This window comes from Hemicordylus capensis, chromosome 2, assembly GCF_027244095.1.
Source record: "Hemicordylus capensis ecotype Gifberg chromosome 2, rHemCap1.1.pri, whole genome shotgun sequence".
Taxonomy (NCBI): Eukaryota; Metazoa; Chordata; class Lepidosauria; order Squamata; family Cordylidae; genus Hemicordylus; species Hemicordylus capensis.
Window position 1 is genome coordinate 394,265,947 of NC_069658.1, and position 17,986 is coordinate 394,283,932.

Below are 17,986 nucleotides of genomic sequence, written 5' to 3' on the forward strand. Positions count from 1 at the left end.
AGTAGTACATCACCTAAATGGAAGATTAGATTAGAAAATAAGATCGCCAGACTTAGATCAGATGCTAGTAAATGAAAGATATGAAAGACAAGAAGCTGCAGAATGAAAACACCAAACAGTACCTGATCCAAAAATACCACCTAGATTCAAGGAAAATTAGAGAAGTCCTGGAAATAATAAAGCAGCAAAAAACAGCAGTGTCAAAGAAGATTAGCAGATACGAAGCCAGAATTACACAACACAGGCAGAATCTCCAATTCCAGTCGAATCAGAGACATTTCTACCAAAGCATAGAAGGAGAAACTGCAAGAAACATAGGAATGCCAAATAAAGAAGAAACAGTGCAATTCTGGGGGAAATTATGGGACAATCCAACAGATTATAATAAAAAAGCAGGCTGGATGAAAGAGGTCAAAAAATGTAACCAACAAATGCAAGATCTAATAATAACACCAGAATTAATAAGTGAAAGAGCAAAGAAAATTAAAAATTGGACTGCTCCAGGCGGCAATGAACTGCATGGCTTTTGGCTTAAACACCTAACAAGCCTTCATAAACAACTATCAAAACAGTTCAATCACATTTTGCAAGGTGGTGATATTGAACAATGGCTAACAACTGGGAAAACTCATCTCATCATGAAAGACCCAGCAAAAGGTGCAGTTCCAAGTAATTATAGACCGATAACCTGCCTGCCAACCATGTTCAAATTATTAACTGGAATAATAGCAGATGAAGTGATCCAACACTTATTAATTAACAAACAACTTCCAGTTGAACAGAAAGGAAATTGCCCGAACACCAGAGGCACAAAAGACCAGCTGCTGATTGACAAAATGTTTTTAGAAAATTGCAAGAGAAGAAAAATAAATCTAAGTGTTGCATGGATTGACTACAAGAAAGCCTTCGACTCATTGCCTCACACATGGATACTAAAATGTTCAGAAACAACTGGTGTCAGCAAAAACATTCAGATATTTATTTTAAAAAAGCAATGTCAGGTGGAGTACACAGTTAACAATCAATGGTGAGACACTTGGACAGGTTAGCATTAGAAGAGGCATTTTCCAAGGGGACTCAGTATCCCCTCTGTTGTTTGTAATCGCCATGACCCCACTTTCACAAATACAAAACAAAACAGGCCTCGGATACCAAACATCTAAAACATCAAGTCAAATCAACCATCTGCTGTACATGGACGATCTGAAGTTGTATGGAAAGTCTCAGTCAGAAATCGAATCACTGCTAAACACTGTCCGTATATTCAGTAGCAATATAGCAATGGAGTTTGGACTAGACAAGTGTGCTGCATTAATAATGAACAGAGGGAAAATAAGAAAAACAGAAGGAATAGAACTGCCCAATGGAAGCAAGATCAAGAACCTGGAAGAGAAAGAACATTACAAACACTTGGGCATTCTCCAGGCTGATAACATTGCACACAGTGAAGTTAAAAGAAAAATTGGAAGTGAATACATCAGGAGAGTTAGAAAAATCCTCAAGTCCAAACTCAATGGCGGGAACACCATACAAGCCGTCAACACCTGGGCTATACCTATTATCAGATACACTGCAGGAATAATAGACTGGACCCAGGCTGAGCTAGAGACGCTGGATCGTAAGACCAGGAAAATCATGGCCATCAATCATGCTCTGAACCCCCGCAGTGATGTAGATAGGCTATACCTCCCTCGCAGCTCAGGTGGAAGAGGAATGCTGCAAGTCCATCAAACAGTAGAGGAGGAGAAAAGAGGCCTTGAAGAATATATAAAGGACAGTGAAGAAGATGCACTTCAAATGGTCAATAATGCAAAACTATTCAACACCAATGAAAGAAAGCAGGCCTACAAGAAAGAACAAGTCAAGAACCGAGCAGAAAAATGGAAAAATAAGCCACTGCATGGTCAATATTTGCACAATATAAGTGGAAAATCAGACATCACCAAGACCTGGCAATGGCTTAAGAATGGCAACTTGAAGAAAGAAACTGAGGGTTTAATACTGCCTGCACAAGAACAGGCACTAAGAACACATGCAATAAGAGTAAAAGTCGAAAAATCCACCACAAACAGCAAGTGCCGCCTTTGTAAAGAAGCAGATGAAACAATGGACCACCTAATCAGCTGTTGTAAAAAGATCGCACAGACTGACTGCAAACAAAGGCATGACAAAGTAGCAGGGATGATACACTGGAACATCTGCAAAAAATACAAGCTACCTGTAACCAAAAATTGGTGGGACCATAAAATGGAAGAGGTTGAAGAAAATGAAGATGTAAAAATATTATGGGACTTCCGACTACAAACAGACAAACATCTGCCACACAATACACCAGATATAACTGTAGTTGAGAAGAAAGAACCAAGTGAAAATAATTGACATAGCAATACCAGGGGATAGCAGAATAGAAGAAAAAGAAATAGAAAAAACCACCAAATACAAAGATCTACAAATTGAAATTGAAAGGCTGAGGCAGAAAAAGACCCAAATAATCCCAGTGGTAATTGGCACCCTAGGTGCAATTCCAAAACAACTTGAAGAGCACCTCAACACCATAGGGGCCACAGAAATCACCATCAGCCAATTACAAAAAGCAACTTTACTGGGAGCAGCCTATATTTTGTGACGATATCTATAATAACCAACAGTATTTATGATAAAATTCAGCCATCCCAGGTCCTTGGGAAGGGCTCGATGTCTGGATAAAAACAAAGCAGTCAATAACACCTGTCTGACTGTGTAAACAAGAAAAAATAATATTAATTAATATATGGTAGGTAAAATATGATCTAAAAGTAATCTGAATAAAACCTGTATAAATCCAGATAAAATATATGCAAAAACAAATATACTCTAAGGTTAAAAAAAAACAAAACCCACAAAAAATATATGGAGAGAGATCTGTAAAAATACTGATATATATTTAAAAGTCCAAAATTGGTGTTCCAACAGGAGTCCTAAGTCATAAAAAGTACAGCCCTGCTGGATCAGGCACAAAGCCCATCTAGTCCAGCATCCTGTTTCACACAGTGGCCCACCAGATGCCTTTGAGAGCATGCCCTCTCTCTTGCTGTTGCTCCCCTGCAACTGGTATTGAGAGGCATCATGCCTCTGAGGTAGAGATGGCCCACAGCCACCAGACTAGTAGCCATGGGAATTAGCAAGATTCTGTATCTATAGTATAGGATTAACTGTTCCGCATGTCGCTTGTTCTTGTCTGGTATGGCACAGCGCAAGGAGGTGCTTATCCAATTTAATGTCCTACACCAAATGTGTTTAAACCATTGCATTCTTCGTCAGTGGCATTGGTACATATACACACCACCAGACCATGCTTACAAACTTCTTTTAGTGCTATCCTCCCATCAACTGGGAGCTATATCCACCTCCAGTTTCTGTTACTACCCCAACAATGGGTTGGTATATAACCATGTTATATGGAACAATAATAAATAAATAACAAATTTCAAATAATGTATCCACCCAATTTCTAAAATACACAGGATTTTAAAATGTATTAAAGGATTTAAGCATACTCACTAAACATTCAGCATTTAGATCTACTTCAAACCAGATCTCTCCTGTGAATCTCCTCTCTCAGTGGTGGGCTCACCAGGAGCAGATCAGGACAAAGATGGAGGAAGTGATGACAGGGAGTGCCTGCTGGGCTGGAATTAAAGGTCCCAGCCCAGTCTGCACCCTCAGCCACCACTTCCTCTGTACTCAAAACAAGGTACGTGGCAGGGGATGGAGATCCCAAGCAGCCGGCAAACATATGGGGCACATTCCCCAGGCCCAAGGCTAACCACACCCATGCATCATCCTATCACAGGCTTTGCTAAGGAAAGCAAAAGGTCTGTAAGAACAGCAAATGTTGCCCCAGTGACCTTCATGAATGATAAAGGCAGCAAGGCAGCTGATGAGGAGGAATCAGGATCTGCTTCTGAGTATGGGAGCCAGGAGTTCTCCACGAGAGGGAATTGGCTGAATACAGCAAGCCAGGAGGACTCTGGTGATAAACTAACCTTCTCCCTTGGCTGTTCCTGACCCTGAGGTTGACCTTTTCTTTGGTACTTACCCAGTCATTCTGGAGTTCAAGAAGGAGCCCACCCTGTCCCCTGGGAGTCTGACACCTTGGTCTTTCAGTTAGACATTGGGCTGGGGAGGGATGCATCCAGGCAGACATTTAACAGGTGCAGTCTTCCTAATCAATTCCTAGATATGTCTCTGATGAATTTCTGCCTGATGCATCTCTGATCAAGGTAAAGGGTGGTAGAAATGGAGCCTAATTTCTAAAGCCATCATCATATACCAGACTGTACAAAGTCTTTACAGCTTATATGGTGTGGAAGTTAAGATGGGTACCTTAACTTGCAATTTCCATTTTTTTTAGGGCATGCGTGAAAATGTAAAGCAGCAGCTTGACTCTCATTTTTAAACCGAAGGTTTTTGGATTACTGAATATGGAAATAGGCCATAGGGAAAGGCAGCATGCCTATAGAGGGCCAAGCTCTTGCTATTCATGGGGGAGCACTCCAAAGGATCTCCATGGGGAAAGGGGAATAGACACCAAAATGTCCCATGCAAGAGACCAGTTTTCTATGTGCAGAGAGAGAGAGAGAGAGAGAGAGATGCCTTTGGGGCCCTGGCAAATGCGAAAAAATATAATAAACTCGCGAGTTGACAGGTGGTACCGCATGTCTTCTTTCCCTTTCTTACCCCTGAGAAAGCTACAAGGGGTTTTTATAACTATAAAGTGTCCTGGGGGCATGGTCCAAGTTGTGTCCATTGTTCTGTATACAAGTAATAGTCTTAAACAAAAGGTATGGCACTGTAGTTGAGCTGCTGAATAGCGAGTCCCTTTAGCGGTTCTCCTAAGACAAAGGAAAGGCAAGGAAGATTCCTATATAGACAACTTGAAGAGTAGGGGCAATTCCAGTACAACTCATCCTGAGTGGTTTGACCTTGTATTTCTGTGGCCCTGTGACTCCATCACAGTCTAATGGCCAAAAGAGCTTCCTCTATTCTTTCTCTATAGACTTTGTGTATGTCCAGAGTCATTAAACACCCACAGTGGCATTTCCCAGTCCTTTGTGTTCAGATTAACTATCTGGTGGCACCAGTAAGATACTCAATTAGAATGACTAATCTCTTTTCCATTGACTTGGGGAGATGTCTCTAGGTGAAATCTCAGCTAGCAGCAGAGACAACAATATAGCTATTATGAAAAGCCAAGATTAAATCATGAACAGGGGTTACACTAAGCCAGGTGGGCAGGGCAACAGTTGTGCTGTATATGTCTGATCAAGGCAACAGAAAGACAAGCAGCCTGCTGAGATAAAAAGGCTTAGAAGCAGTTTAGTATCAAAGCTGGGCTTACATATCATGAATCACTAGTACCCACTTCTGTGCAGGTCCATGAAACTGATTATCCCAAATGATATAAACCTTTTATTGTCCAAATGTGTAATGAATTAAACATCTATTAGTTTAAAAGTCTAAAAGAATCCCTTTATCATATACAGTACAATATGTTTTAAAAGTATAATATTTACAGAAAAATAATTATCCTCATTCTAATGGAAATTAATTATGGAGGTATTGTCAGACCCGCATGATTGTTAACAGTATACTTACTACAACCCGGATTATCAGTGTTTCAAGGGGACACTACACCTTGCCTTTAACATCAATTTGTCCCCTTTATAAGGTGTTTCATTGACTTCAGTGACACCTAAAGAAGAATAGCAGAATTAACTTGATTAAGTTTAGAACAAAATGGAATGTTGGCATCTTGTCAGGGACCTGAACAGGATTCGTCAAAAAACTAAACTTTAGAGGTTAACAGGTTTTCTAGAAATGATGCTAGAAATCCATATTGCACATGCAAGGAAAAGAGATCTTGACTGCAATTGTTGATGTAATTTCCCATAACTAAATTGCCATTTCAAGAAGTTGGCAATTCCCATTGAAAATAAATCCTGCATAGCCACCTAAGGGAGCAGTGGGGAAATGACTTATCTAGTGAGCAATAGGTTGCTAGCTCTAATCCCCACTGGTATGTTTCCCAGAATATGGGAAAACACCTATATCGGGCAGCAGCGATATAGGAAAGTGCTGAAAGGCATCATCTCACACTGCACGGGAGGAGGCAATGGCAACCCCTTCCTGTATTCTACCAAAGAAAACCACATGGCTCTGTGGTCGCCAGGAGTCGACACCAACTCAATAGCACAACTTTACTTTTACTAATCAGTGGAATGTATTTCTCAGTTAATTACAGATAGCTAGAAGTGGAAGAGTTTCATCTACTACAACTAGGATTATCAATGCTTCAAGCTGACACTGTAGCTTGTTTAAAGCTGACACTGTAACTTGCCTTTGTCAACAATCTGATATGCAAATTTTCATGCTGTGAAAAACTTCAGCTACTGATTTCTGCATGACCTTAAAAGAGTGGTACAGAATGCAGCAGCCAGACTGGTCTCTGGGACAACCCGAGGGGACCGTATAACACTACTTTAAAAAGAATTACACTGAATGCTGAGATGTTTCTGAGCAAAATACAAAGTGCTGGTTATTATAAAGCCTATAAAGCCCTCAATGGCTTGGGTCCAGGGCACTTAAGAGAGCTTCTTGTCATGATCTCTGTCACGTTTGAGATCACCTAGAGAGGTCCGGTTACAGTTGCCTCTGGCTCTATTGGTGGCAACATATGACTGGGCCTTCTCTGTGGCTGCCCCAGGGCATTGGAATATGCTAAGTGTCAAAATAAAAGCATTTCCATCTCTGTTTGCTTTTAGCAAGACCCTCAAGACACACCTGTTCTCTCAGACTTTTAACTGAAATTAATTTTAAACTGTATTTATTTATGTACGTATTGATCATATTTGTACACTGCTGCAAACTTCTGTTTCTGGGCAGTTTACAACATAAAGTAAGTTGGAACAGAAAGAAACACCTTAAAACAAATTTAAAACCACAGTCTGGTTAAAAACCTGGGTGAGAAAATATGTCTTTAAAGACGTTTAAAAAGTTGTCAGAGATGGGGAGGCTCTTCTTTCAGCAGGGAGCACATTCCAGAGTGTCGAGGTGGCAGCTGAGAAGGCCCACCCCTGTGTAGCCGCCAGATGAACCGGTGACAACTGCAGACAAATCTCTCCGGATTATCTCAATGGGTGGTGGGGCTCATAGTGAAGAAGACTTAAATACCCAGGACCTAAACTATTTAGGGCTTTATAGCACCTTGTATTTTGCTCAGAAACCTATCGGTAGCCTGTGTAGTTATTTTAATATAGGAGTAATATGGTCTCTTTGAGATGACCCAGAGACCAATCTGGCTGCCACATACTGTACCAACTGCAGTTTCCAGACTATGTACAAAGGCAGCCTGGCATATCAGCTGAAGCTGATAGAAAGCACCACTGGCCACTGCCCCAACCTGAGAAACCAGGGAGAGACTTGGATCCAGAAGCACTCCCAGACTGCGTACCTGTTCCTTCTGGGGAAGTATGATGCCATCCAGAACTGGCAGATCAAAATTATCTCCTGAGTTTCGACCCCACACAATAAATACCTCTATCTTATCTGGATTCAGTCTTAGTTTATTATCCCTCATCCAGCCCATTACTGCCTCCAGATAGGCATTTAGGTAGGTTATGCCTTCTCCTGATGATGTTGACATGGATAAATAGATTTGGGTGTCATCAGCATATTGATAACACCCTGCACCAAATCTTTTGATAATCTCTCCAAGCGGTTTAATGTAGATGTTAAAAAGCATTGGAGATTACATGGAGCCCTGGGGTACGCCACATAAAAGTTCACATTTTGAAGAACAACAGTCTCCAAGCAACACCATCTGGAGTTTTCCCAAGAGCTAGGAGTAGAACCACTACAAAGCACAGCCTCTGACTCCCAACCCATTAAGATGTTCCAGAAGTATACTATAGTTGATAGTATCAAAAGCTGCCAATGAAATTGGTTGTTTTTAATTCTGTTAAATTGTTTTGTTTTCACCCTGGTTTATATTTGTTGTTTTAAATTGTATACACTGCCTAGAGATACACATATAAGGTGATATATAAATATGATAAATAGTTGTTAAAGGCACAAGAGCAGGCCAGGCTGATTTTTTGTTTTGTTTTGGTCAACTATCAACCTTAATCATAATCCAGTTAAAGAATCCAATGATTCTTTACCATCCACCAAGAACTGAACTACATGAGAAAGATATGTTCAAGATACTTTCACACACACACCCCAAGCAGCTTATTGTTGCATGGGTGTAAAAGATGACATTAGTACTATATAGCAGCTAGAGGACTGAATGCTGTAGCCATAAAGGGGAGGCAAAAATCCAATCATGTAAGTGGGGCTGGATCAAATATATTGATTTAGCCTTTTTGAGATTGGGTTGAAAACATGGTATGCCACAGTCCATCTTCATCATCACCACCACCTTTTTCAGTTTAAGAACAATATGTAATGGGCAAGCTTCCATCTTTAATGGCTTAACTTATTGTTGCTGAGCTGTTCTGAATGTCTCCTGAAAGAACACATTTTCTAATTGAGCCAAGATTTGCCCAATGAACAAGATTAAGTTATTTTGCACTGCAGATCTGAATACATCCAAGAGAACTAGGAATGCAGTGATACAGCTTTTCCACACATTTTGGAGAACGCTTTAGAAAATATGACATTATTGCTGTAAGAGAAGTGAGAAATAAAATTATTACTGAGGCCAAGGATTGATTAATGTTAGTAAAGCATTTGCAACTATAGTTCCTCAGTAGTCTTCTTTTTAAATAAACACACACACACCTCAGCACCATAGCACTTTATGTTATTGTAGCACAGTTCACGATAGCATTGCCATCTCTTTCAAAAGCAAATAAATTATTATTATTATTTATTTATGATATTTGTGTCCCACCTCTCCAGTATAATACTGCTCGCGGAGGCTCACAACAGTAAAAGTAATATCTATCTATATTATTATTTCTCCAAGACAGGCCATGCATGGCAACGTGGTGGGAAGGAGGCGATTAGCTGAGTTTGCAAGCAGAAACACCTGATTGGGCAGTGGGGATTCCATATGCAGAGTATGCAAGCAGAAACACCTGATTGGGCAGTGGGGATTCCATATGTAGATAGAGAGAAGGACCCTGTGAGAGCAGAAGCACCATGGTGATTGGGCCGTGGGGATTCCCTATGCAGATAAGGAGGCGGGCGGCGGGGGGGAGAGAATTTTCTTTTTTAGAACACTGAAGAACCTTTTGTTAACCACAGTATGATTGTCAGAGATAAACAAGAACCATTAGAGCCGCATTCACACTATTCTAACCCAAGTAAGCAGACTGTTATCAAGCAAATATTAAAAACCCACTCCAAACGATATTGGCACTTCGGTACCGGTACAGAAGAGATCGGTAGCCACGCGCGTACACGGTATCCCTTTGGGTTTTATCCAGAGACTTCAAACGTTAGTGTGCAGTTACTACACGTGCTTCTTCGGGGATATTAACACACACAGAAGTCTACAGTGGTGGGGGGAAAAACTTTCTTGCTTCAAGAGAAAAAGGAACTAGCGAACGGGCGGGTGGGGGGCAGCCCAGGAGCTGCAGGGAGTAGGAGGGGATCTGGCGAGGCCGGGCGGCCTTCCAAATCCCCGACCCCTTCACGCTTCATCGACTTATATGTGTGTAGAGCTTGCGCATGCGCTTTTCCGGATCCGGAGGGGAACTTCTCGTTCCCCCTGTAATAGCGCGAGAGTCGCTGGCGAGGATCGTAGCGGAAGCTGGGCTGCGGCGCTCTTGCTGAGGGGAAAAGAAGAGGGGACCGCTTGGAGCGGAACCCCGGCGGGCTCACGGTGAGCGGGCGCGGGGCGGAAGAGCGCGGGGTAGGGGAGCACCGGAAGTGTCTTGGAGTCGCTTCCCTGGGGCTGGCCAAGGGGGCTGAGAGCGCGCGGGCGCCAGTAGCGCTTCGGGAGGGGGCCTGCTTGCACGGCCTGCGCTTCCACTGAGGCACTCGGAGCCCTACCCGTCCCGCGGCCTTCCTCCTCCTCCTCCTCCTCCTCCTCTAACCATTCACTTACATGCACAGACTTCAGCCGGCCTGAAGGATTCAGTGCCCAGGTACTTTCAGCCGCCCACGTTAAAAGCTGTCCCACTCCCCAGAGCGTGTAGCTGCAAGGCGCTCCTTCCTTCGCACCCAAAAAACCCGAAGGGGGGCACTTCGTGGAACCAGGAAATCCGAGGACATTTTATCGTGTTTTTTCTTAGGCTGCTGTAATGAATAATGTTTTTAAGGTTGAAGCCTTTCTGTGCTCGTGTTCCCGTTCCCTCCTTTGCTGCTTGTTTTCCACTCTAGTAAAGATCATAGAGGAAATAAGCATTTTAGTCCCCTTGCAAAGTGACTAGTAATTGAAGTTAAGTCCTTAAGCCCAAGACTTGCAAGGATGAATGTTCTGGAGAAAAAGTTAAAAATGGTTTGTTCTGCAAAGTGCCAGCAGACGTGGTGATTGTGCCGGAGTGGGTGAGGAGAGCTACAATTGACAAATAGCGTCCCCCCTGTCTTTTGCCACATCTCAGGAGAAAGAATCGTTAAAACTCTCTTTAAACTATCCATCTTTACAAATCTGAAGCACTTTTCAACTTCCAGTCACTTTGTAAAGAATCTGAAATGCTGATTTCCTGCTCTCTCTCTTGTTCTTCACTCTCTGTATATCTGTGTACATAGACGGAAAAAACGATCCCAAATACACACACACACACACACACAAATTTGCATGCAAAGGAAGACCTTCCACCAAAGCTTGCCTTGGCTGTGCTATGTTTTAATGAATGTTAGAAGGCCTTTTAATTTCTCTGAGTCGATTTGGTTTGTTTGTGCTGGAAGGAAGGTTAGTTGCATAGCCTAGCTGATCTGAAACTTGATCTGCAGAGGAGAGGAGGCAAAGGGGGGGGAAACATTTTAATGGGGCATCAGTAGGGTCTTGAAAGGAAATGCATGTTGATTAAGAATGTCCTTTGTTTTGTTCTGTTTTTAAAAAGCTTTTAACACAAGCAGCCAAATAATATGCCAAAAGACAAGTGGGAGATGGGGAGGAATCCAGCTTGGTTCCCATTAAACTGCTTTGGTTCCAGACCAAGAATTTGTGTAATGCTTCCAGCAGCATGTATATTTGAAGCTGCATGCCCTGAAAGAAATCACAAGTACTCATTGCTAATGGCTTGTAACAAATTATCTGCTTGAATACTATTTAAAACATGTGAATGGCTTTAACTTCCCAATATCCTGGTTCCTGGTGTAGTTGAAATTACTAAATTAATTTAAAAGGACTATGAATTTCACATTCAAGTATTTTTCTCTTTTTAAAGATGCCTTGGAGTAGTGGTGAGGCAAAATAAAATTCTCCCACACTCTCTTACTGGTGCTGCTTCTGTTGTCCTGCCTTGTGTTTTGAAAAGGCAAAGGGTGGGAAGAGTGCTGTAGGAAGTATTTCAAATATATTTTCTGCTGCACTGTTCTCCCGACAAAACAGAACTAGCAAGCAGGAGAGGGAGGCTGATGAGGGTGGTAGCAGTTACATCTTGGGTGTTCTGCCACTATCAGTTAAAATTCTGGAGGCGTGGGCCAGGTGATGTGGTGAGAGGTACCAAGTTGCTGGAGTTAGCCCTTTGCTGCCTGCACCAGTCTTTCATCTGAGACCACTGCCTCATCTGGCCTCATTAATAGGCTAATGCAGCAGCAGTAGGCAAGTAACTCCTAGTTCCTGAACCATGGAGCAAGTCATAAGAGGATCCTTTCAGTGAATCCAGTAATAATTAACTTATGATGAAATGGGACCAAGTCTATTTTTGTTTTCTGTTTTGTTTTGTTTGAGGGCTGGGTGGGTGTACAGGTTTTAATAGGGGCATTTTGCCGAATTAATAGTACTCATGTTGGATTGTGCTACTAAGATGGTTTTGTTCAGACAGGTTTTTAGATAGATATGTTTTTTATAGTTTGTGGTTTTATTGTTTGTTTTAACTTTTCTAAGCTGCCCTGGGATGAAGGTGAGGGATATACATCTTCTAAATTAATGAATGTTATAGCATGTACTCTATGTAGAAGTAGACGTTGCACCAAATGAAACCTTCAGTAAAAAGTAAATAACAACCAAGTGTGAAATGCTGGAAGCAAGCTTGTGCATAAAACTGAACTCGTATTAGCCAGATCTGATCCTAACTGTCACTGGGCTTACTCACAAGTAGTTGTGCACAGAATTGGTGTCTCATGGGAACCAGCTTTTTGGGGAAATCCAGGCATGGGGATTGGCACACAAACAACTTGCTGAATGCATTGAGACCTGGAGTAGTAATTAAGCAGTTGAACTATGAATGCCTAAGCCTGAAGAGAAATTCTGTACAACTCAAGCTTGCTTCCAGATTTTAAAGACAAATTCTCAGGGGAAAAAAGAGTATCTCATTAGTTCTATTTTTCTTTCCCACCCCCGCCGCCACCCGGGACCAATGTGAGTGTTAAACATAGATTAATTTGACTCTGTGGCCAAAAGGGTGGTCCAGTGCTGTTTCACAGGATTCATGATTCTGTGTTCAAAAATACATTGGCTCTTGGGATGGGACATCCTAATATATGATCATATCAGAATCAGTGTTCTATCTAATTCTTTTCATCTGTGTATGGGATGAATTTTGTTCTGGGTGACAGTATCAAGGCAGTGTGTGTGTGCACGTGCATTCAGAGTGGGACATTCCTAATTCAATCTGAATGGGATCTAAAATTAACTGAATGGATATCAAAAACCATGTGAGTGCATGTATATGTGCATGCCTTAGAAGGAACACTGATCAGAATGCCTCATCATCAAGTGGTAAGCCAGACCATCTTGAAAGTTTACACTGCTAATAGTGTCTTTTCATTATGTGCTTTGGGAGATGATTACATTTCCACCTAAAGGTCTTCTAAGAGTGCCCCAGTTTCAGGAACCTCCATCACTTCAAGATAGTCTTAGATTGTGTATCTTTTGCAACTGCAGAGAATACTAATAAGTGGCCAGCTTCCAAAGTATTTTAAAGTATTTTAAGTATTTTTGGCTAATTCCTGCAACAGCTATATTCAGCCAGTTGTGTAGTGCTACTGCTACAATGTCATGCTTTTTGCAAATTCATTATGTCCAGTTCCAAGGGGGTTCTAAGAGGTTCTCAAAATGTATCAAAAAGGAAAACCCCTATTTTATATGCTTATAACTTGCAAACAGAATCTGTGAGTTAATATACAAGGAGTGGAGAGCTGGTCTTGTGGTAGCAAGCACGACTTATCCCCTTAGCTAAGCAGGGTCTGCCCTGGTTGCATAGGAACTTAGGAAGCTGCCATATACTGAGTCAGACCATCTATCTGACACAGTATTGTCTTCAAAGACTGGCAGTAGCTTCTCCAAGGTTGCAGGCAGGAGTCTCTCTCAGCCCTATCTTGGACAGGGGTATACTCGTGAGTCAAATGGGCCGTAACCCAAAATTTGGCCTTTAAAAAGCCAAATCTGGCAACAGAGCTTGGAGAAGCCAGGGAGGGAACTTGGAACCTTCTACTCTTCCCAGAACAGCTCCATCCCCTGATGGAGAGCACTGATGGAGAGCACTGACTTGATGTGTAAGCACTGTCAGATATTCCCCTCAGGGGATGGAGCGACTCTGGGAAGAGCAGAAGATTCCAAGTTCCCTCCCTGGCAGCATCTCCAAGATAGGACTGAAAGAGATTCCTGCCTGCAACCTTGGAGAAGCCGCTGCCAGTCTGTGCAGACAGTACTGGGCTAGTTAGACCTATGGTCTGACTCAGTACATGGTAGCTTTCTATGTTCCTAAGTGCTTGTTTTGCCTATATCTTTCCTACATTTGAGAGGTAGCCAGGTTTTTTGTTGTTGTTTAGAAACTAGTTACAACTCTTGCCCCTAAGTAAATGTGTTACTATTTAGAAGTCTTCCCTTACCCCCCAGAAAAGTTTTAATATCTTATTCCAGATACCGGTATATATTTGCCCTATATTCCTCTCACCTCTGTCCCTCAGCTATAGAAAGCAAATGGTGGCTGAACTAGCACTATAAATGCCCATAACATTATTAGCATATACATTTGAAATAGCCTGCCTGCTCACGTATACTTAAGTCATCTGTACTATTTTGCAAGCCTGGGTTGCACATACATCTTTGTGACACACAGCAGAAAAACCCATTGCCACTGAAGATTTTCCCGAATGTTAGTGACAGCTATTTTTTTTCTTAGAAAATGAGGATGGACCTTGATCACCTCGCTTAAATGATGTGTAGGAAATTGTTGGTACTACAAAGAGTACCTTAACTTGCGCAGTGGGGAAATTCTTGACTAAAAAGCAGAAAGTTGCCGGTTCAAATCCCCGCTGCTACTATATTGGGCAGCAGCGACATAGGAAGATGCTGAAAGGCATCATCTCATACTGTGCGGGAGGAGGCAATGGTAAACCCCTCCTGTATTCTTCCAAAGAAAACCACAGGGCTCTGTGGGCGCCAGGAGTTGAAATCGACTTGATGGCACACTTTACCTTTATCTTACAAAGAGTTTAAGCAAGAATGTAAAGCATATGCTTAATAGAGAGTTGGCTATTTATACTGAACAGAGACTGATAACTTTTTGCTGAAGTAAGCAGTCTTCTTGTATCATTTACTTCCTGTATGGGATAAATGGCATTAGTAATTTATTTTAATTTATTTTATTTTTACATTTTTATACCGCCTTTCGTTAAAAGAAAACCCCAAGGCGGTTTCATATTAGTAATATGAATGTGTTGGGTTTAAGATGAATGTCCTATACTATATTCTCCTTTAGCACATTACCCTGAGATATTAAAATGTTAAATGTTTCCTTTTACATGAATTGCTTGCTACCATGTACACGTGCTTGGGATAAGGCTGCATAAAATTTATCCTTGTGTATGTATTCTACCAAAAGAAAACCACAGGGCTTTGTGGGTGCCAGGAGTCGAAATCGACTTGACAGCACACTTTACTTTTACCTTTAGGTATGGCCTAAAGGCTGTTGGGGTTTGAAAGCAAAACATTGGAGGCTATTTGATGTTTGTACCTCTTGACCTTGAAAATTAACCAGTTTACTTGGAATCCATTACATCAATATTCGTATAAGTTTAGATATTTCAGGATTTTCCCTTGCGTGTTTTATAACTTTGCTTGACATTTCATTTTATATTTGAAATCCTTTGTTGCTTTTCTTTTGCATCCCCTTAATATGTGCAATTTAGCTGGGTTTAAAAGTGAAAGGGATGGCAGTATTTAATATGACATTATATACAGCAAATAGCACCCAGGGGTAGACTTTGAAAGACAGACAAATCTCCTGAATTCTGTTGTTTGAGCATTGAACGTCTAACATTGAAAATTCTGCAGAAGCAAACTGCCTGAATTACTTCCTTAAGCTGCCATCACATGGTGGTTATTTTCTGTGTCTAATACATGCTTGAATTTGAAATACATTTTGCTCTTGATGTCAAGACAGTTGAAATAGAAATGCAAATGCATTGCCAAATAAAGCTTCACTGGACTGAATTACTCATGCATGAACATCACTGGTCGTCTTACTACTCTCAACTACTCAACAGTGATGGCATGTATCACTGATCCATTTGAAAAACATTGTGTTAGAGGTGATGTGAATGCTCTGTGATGGTTCACATGCACACAATCCTCCTCTTCTTCCTCAAGATGTTAATTAACAAATGAAGGTGCATGTGTGAATCAGCTTGTAGACCTCATGGTGTTTATCACCAGATAATGCATGCATTTTTTCAGCTACCAAAGACTGGTCATGAAATCGCTTCTGAGTAAGACACTAGATTTCAAATAAGTTACTCTGCCATATAACTCTGTATCTATCTCCTTGCATACAAACAAGTATGCAATCAGCACAAAAAATTGGTTGGGTGAATTGTGTAGGGGTAAGGGAAGAGATTGCACAATCTTCACCACTTGCTTAGTTCTATTTAGCCCTTTCTATTTGTGTTTTTGAATGCAGATAACATTTCAGCCTCTTAACAGACTGATATGTCTGACAAGTTAGTAGCTAGGGATGAGCCCGGACCGGTCCGGACCTTGGTGTTTCGGTTTGGGGGTGGGGGGTAGCTTTAAGAGCGGCGGGAGGGTTTACTTACCCCTCCCGCCGCTTTCCCGCTCTGGCACTGTAATGTTCAGAGTAATTGGGGCGGCAGGATACCTCCCTGCCGCCCCTTCCCCGCTGCTGCTCTGCAAACTTCCCAGTAGTCCTTCACGTCTCTGACGTGTGTGTGCGCGCGCAAATTACTCAGAACATTACGGCGCCAGAGCGGGAAAGCGGCGGGAGGGGTAAGTAAACCTTCCCGCTGCTCTTAAAGCTACCCCCCACCCCAGTGCCGGACTGCAGTGTGGCGGTTCCGTGCACACCCCTATTAGCAGCAAGGAACAATTACTTGCCCTGCTAAGTAGTTAATTATAAAGCTGTCTGAGACTTGTCTGAGACAGAATGGGTCTTTTTTTTCAGGACAGTATTCTTCCCTGATTGTTGGCTGAGATGCCGAGTACAGTAGTTTTCCTGCAATTGCTGTTTTGCAAAAACTGAGAAACCTATGAGCAGTGTGGTCTTAACAAGGAGATTGTAGATATTTCCTTTGCTAGGGCTTTTGCTAATTCCTGTAAGTGTATTGTTCTAGTGTCTTACTCAACTCCCTAGTCTTTCGAAATGTCATCTTTGCTGCTTACTGTGCCAGTCCTATGCAAATACAGCCACAGAATGACATGTGTGATTCTCATATTAAAGAGTATGCCAGAAATTTCCTGGTAAGTCTGTGACTTTCCTTGCTGTACATACAGTACTAGTTCTGCAGCAGCCCGTCTCTGTAAATAACTTGCATTCCACTGTAGTCTCATTCTTTTATTTTTCTTATGATGACATTAGAAAATATATCTTATTAGATTAGAAGTAGAAATGTAAGTGTCCATTTAAAATTAGGTTAATTTTTGTAAATCGTTGAATATTTTTCTTTTTAGTAATTAGTATCTCATAGTTTAATCATTATTTGTTCACTTGTAGTTCTTCTTAAACTTTGCTTTAATGCTTTCTGTAGCATTTATTCCACTGTGACTATCTAGGATATTGCTGCTTAGTCCCTTGAGTTTGCAGGGCAAAAATTATCTCAACAAATTCAAAGTATTTTGGCTTAAGCAGACTGACTTGGGAGGTCAGTTGTCAAATGCTGGCGGTTATCATTCTCTGCCTCTCTGGGTCCAAGAGCATCTGAATGATAGGTTATCTTGACCAACATGACTCCAAAAGGCAGGACTATGCAAATCAGTAGAGGTTTTAAGTTCAGGAGGAGCAAGCCCCTCAATTATTTTTTTGTCCTGCAAAGACTCCAGGCAGCTTCTCAGCGCTGCTACTTTTACTTTCAGTTTTGCAGCCCTTATTGTTTTTGCTCCGTCCTTCCTCCCTCCTTCCTGGGCAACACTGGGTGACAAGACCCCTCGGAGTACTACATGTATGCATTCTGAGGGGGTCTTCGGCTGGTTTTTTTGGCTCCGCTGACGCCCACAACCCATTTGAAGAGCCTGCAGTCATGGCATGCTGTTTGCAGCCCACAGAGCTTCCGGAGCCGGAGAACGCCACCGATCAGCTGTTTGGTGGCGTTCCGGCTCACTCAGGGCCTCAGCCGTCGAGCGGGGAAGCGGGCTGGGCAGTGCTCCTGCCTCTGTGTTCCCCGGCATCCTCCTGATGCTCCTGGACACTCCAGGGCAGCCTGCCCGAACAGTGTAGCCCCCTGGGGCTCTCGGGATTATCTGAACGCAGACCTGCCGGCAATGGCGTCCGTGCCCCCAAGACCAGCTAAGAAGGCCCCAGCAAGACTGGCAGCAGCAGGGGAGGGCATGTCCATGGACATTGCACTTCCCAGGGCACAGCCACAGCATCAA

General features: G+C 42.1%; 1 protein-coding gene across 3 annotated transcripts in view; it reads left to right on the forward strand.

The window, feature by feature from the left end:
- The first annotated feature begins 9,738 nt into the window (after window positions 1-9,738).
- The window catches only part of GRB2 (growth factor receptor bound protein 2), an 89,736-nt gene continuing 81,488 nt past the window's right edge, over window positions 9,739-17,986 (forward strand). The window contains exons 1-2 of one of the 3 annotated variants that reach the window (XM_053297685.1): window positions 9,776-9,871; window positions 12,044-12,059. The gene's annotated coding sequence lies outside the window, so the exon portion shown is untranslated. Of the gene's footprint in view, window positions 9,872-9,969; window positions 10,137-12,043; window positions 12,060-17,986 lie in introns of those variants that run through there. The other 2 variants (XM_053297684.1, XM_053297686.1) reach the window with 2 other exon arrangements.